Raw genomic sequence first — 4,131 nt, 5'->3', positions numbered from 1 at the left:
AGGAAACACTGGGAAGTTAGTTCATTACCTCCGGAAGAACTGGGGATCAGGAAGGAAGAATGTTATGATCTACAAGCCTAATAAACACTTCTGGTCCCCCACATGCTCAACATTTTTGTCTGGTAGTGACTTAATATAAAGGAAATAAGACCAGCCGTGGGCAAACTACGGTCCGCGGGCCGGATCTGGCCCGTTTGAAATGAATAAAACTAAAAAAAAAAAAAAAGACTGTACCCTTTTATGTAATGATGTTTACTTTGAATTTATATTAGTTCACACAAACACTCCATCCATGCTTTTGTACCGGCCCTCCGGTCCAGTTTAAGAACCCATTGTGGCCCTTGAGTCAAAAAGTTTGCCCACCCTTGGATTAGACTCTGAACAGATTTGGATCTATTATGATTTACCTATTTATTTTCTCTGGGTGATGAGGATTGAGCCTTGATCACTTACACTGAAGCAATTTGTTCGCCATTGTCTATGAACCTCTGAAGAACACGTGTTCACATGCTCAGGCCAGGAATTCAACCCTCACTGCCAGCTGCTTGCAAGCTCCACCAGCTGCATGTGCAAGGAGTTTCAGCATTGCCTCTGGGCAGCCTCCACCTGTTTTAGCTCCTGATCGCTGAGCCTCTCTAACTCTTCACTTTGGAGACCATTTGATTCTTAAAAGTTAAATTAGCTTTCATTCTTACTTTCTGTTGCTCTCCTAGGTCTACATCTTCAGTAGTTTATAATTTACTTGACTTACCAGCTTTATTATTATTCTTAGAATTAATATTTTATAATTCTACTTGTTTAAAGAATTATACTGGCTTTTGCTTATATTTCTTTATGGTATTAGAATAGTATAAATCATTATCATCTAGACTTCTCAGTTTTTTTATCTCATTTCTAGCTTTTGTATTTGGTATCTTTAATATTCTAATTATTTTTAATGCTTATTATTTCTTAATTTGTTATAACGTTTTTGTTCTAAATTTTTTCTATATTAAAAAACAACCTCTACTGTTAAATAAGAATAAAGCAATAAGCAAAAGACCAGGAAAAAAAGATCAAGGAAGGCAACTGGTGAAACAAAACATTTTCATAAGCAATTTAAAATTCCCATAATCTTTGGATTTTTAATTCTCTCTGAAAAAAAGGAAACTCTCTCTCTCTCTCTCTCTCTCTCTCTCTCTCTCTCTCTCACACACACACACACACAACTGCCTACAGACAATCGGGATTGTCAAGGTAAGAAATTAAGCAATTCCAAGCCACTTCCTGTTTCCGCAGATGCATCACTGGATAAGTCTGGTGTAACCTACACTCTTGCTGAAATCTTGAATTGCCTTCAGTCTCCTCGACTCTAGTCGCTTACTGTTGGAATCCATTTTATATATCACAGCCAAATATGTATTTGCCAATGATATTTCATTACATGGCTTTTAAAAAGTAAAAGCAAGAAGAAGGGGAAGAAAACCAAAGCTAGGAAAAGAAAAATTCTTGAGTTTCTTTCACAATGTAGTGGCTATTTCTGTCCAGAGAAAATTTGAACTCTGCTTAAATAGAGCCTAAATTTTTACTGATATTATAACACCTATTCTTTTCCCTTTATTGCTTTTTCTTCTGGCTGCTCACTATTTTTCTCTCCACTTCTCTCCTCCTCATGCTCCTTCTCTTTCTCCTCTTCCCTTGCTATTGAATTTGTCTGCTATAATTTTAAGTCCAACTTTTAAACTCAGTTTGTTTTAGATTTATCTATTGTGTATAGCAAAAAGTTTCTTTGTGTGTTTTTTTTTGTTTTGTTTTGTGACCCAGTCAAACACTCTTTATTTGAATTTAAACCATTTATAATTATTGGTATCACCATTATTTTTTTCTTATTTCCTTCATATTATTTATTTATTTTTCTAATTGGAAGCCTCTACTATGTGATGTGTTTTCTGTATTTCTCTATTCTGATATTTTGAATGGTTTGCCTTTTCATTTTAGGGTTACCTTGGTAATGAAAACATTGCCCTTTATACACTTCTCTAAATCCTTTATCTTTATAGGCCGTGCTATTATTTCCCCCTCAAGGTAACCTGTCTCCTCTTCCTCCCCATCTTTTTACTTTTCTCTACACAGGATTTTAGACAATAATACTTTCTGTTGTCTTTATCTTTGTTTCCCCAAAAGTTTTATTAGAAATATGAGGGCAACCTGACATTTTTCACTATTATATGAGTTGGTATTTTTGCCTAGGTACCTAAAGTGTATTATTTTTATACGAGGGGCCCAGTGCACAAATTTGTGCATCTTGAAAGGAACTGTGGGCTGCGAGGCTGCATTGGGCAAAGTGGCAGGTCTTGGCCCATCCTCCATGCCCCTGCCCAACCCCTCCCACCATGGCCCCTGGTCCCTTGTCTGCTGGCAGCCCTGCTCCCACAGCTCACTGCTCACATGCACTGCTCACACATGCTGACAGCACTGGCCCTGCTCGCACCTGCTGATGGCATGGAGCTATTGGGGCTGGTGCCAGCAGCGGGTGTAAGCAGTGGCTGCTGCCCCAATCTCCCCTCAGGAGCAGGGGGATGTGGAGAAGCCCCAAGGGGTGATTGGGGCTGGCAGCCACCACTTGCACCTGCTGACAGCCCTGACCAATCAGTGCCGGCGCCCGGTGCCAGTAGCAGGTGCGAGCAGCGGCTCTGGCACTGGCAGCAGGTGCAAACACCAGATGGGATTGTGGTGCACGGGAGCAAAAAATTTTCAGAAACCACCAGAGGCTCATTCTGATGACCACGACCAGTGCCCTACTTTGGTCCGGTAACACTGCTCACCTGCTTCACCATCCTGCCGTGGCCAATGCCCCCCATGTTCTGCCCTCTGCTGCCTGCTGCTGACACCCATGTTCCGTGTGCACCCCTGGTGTTCAGCGCATGTCATAGCGACTGGTTGTTCAGTTGTTCCACCTAATTTGCATATTAGGGTTTTATATATATAGATACTTGAAGATTTATAATGTTACTAGAAGATGTTTGTGCCAATCATTTTAAGTCCCCTTTGGTGTTTAGTGTGCCATTTAAATATACACTTAAAAGGCATGAATTATTTCCAGATTTTCACAAAATTATATTGAATATGTTGGTCTGTACATTTACTTCCTTTTTGGGGATTACAATTATGCATCTAGTAAACGTATTTTGCATACCTTTTTAGCTACTTTATTCTCCATATTGTTAATATATCCCATTGTTCATTTTATTTTTTCAATTGTCTTATTCTCTCCTCTGCATTCCTTACTGGGGTTTCTGCATGCCTGTTCTCCTAAATGCCGCTTCTACTTTCTTCATTTCTTTGACTTACTTTTATTTTTTTTGAAATTTTCCAGTTCACATGCCATTTCCTGGGATGCTAACGTCTCTTTTCTGAGTTTGCATTTCTTTCTCATGGACTTCTTTCAAGGGGGGACTGTGTGGTGATGGCTTTCCACATCCTCATCACGGCAGCATCCCTGCTCTTCGTTTCCTTTGCCCGAGGGCAGCATTTTGTTGCTGTTTCTCATGTGCTGCTTATAACCCTCTTTTTGGTTTTGTATCTATATTGTTCTAGATCATTTTATTTCCTTAGTTGTGAGTAATTAAGGTTTTCCCGAACCACCTCTTAGCAAGAGATTTGGAGGAAGGGACAAGGAGGAATTTCAGACCAACTGGTTTCTTAACACAAAGGTCTTCTTTTTCTCTTTTTCTTCTAAGAGACTGGCATTACTTTGCGCACACCCACACAGTTTGTCAGGGAGATTTTATTCTAGTCTCACACCTCATCATCTCAAAATCATATTGTGTTCTGGGGAGGATCATGTGCCAGCTCAGCTCACCCCAGCTTTCACCCTGACATTAGAGAACACAAGCACAGCTGCTGTGCCTGATGGTGAGAACTTCACCCGCACCGTGCTTTTCTGTGCCAGGACGTTCTGAGATGCCTGCTCCAGGCGCCTCCCAGCCTGTGACCGCTCCCCATGGCTTCGCTGCTCTATTTCCTCCAGCACACTGTCGGCCTGACAGCTCTGTGGGCAGCTCTTCCTCTCACACAGCCTGGGGTCATATCCTCTCCTCATGATGCTGAAAACGGAGTTGTGATCATTTTTGTTTTCAAATACCTTCCCAG

Source organism: Myotis davidii, unplaced genomic scaffold (assembly GCF_000327345.1).
Source record: "Myotis davidii unplaced genomic scaffold, ASM32734v1 scaffold272, whole genome shotgun sequence".
Classification (NCBI taxonomy): domain Eukaryota; kingdom Metazoa; phylum Chordata; class Mammalia; order Chiroptera; family Vespertilionidae; genus Myotis; species Myotis davidii.
This window is presented reverse-complemented; position numbering follows the sequence as displayed.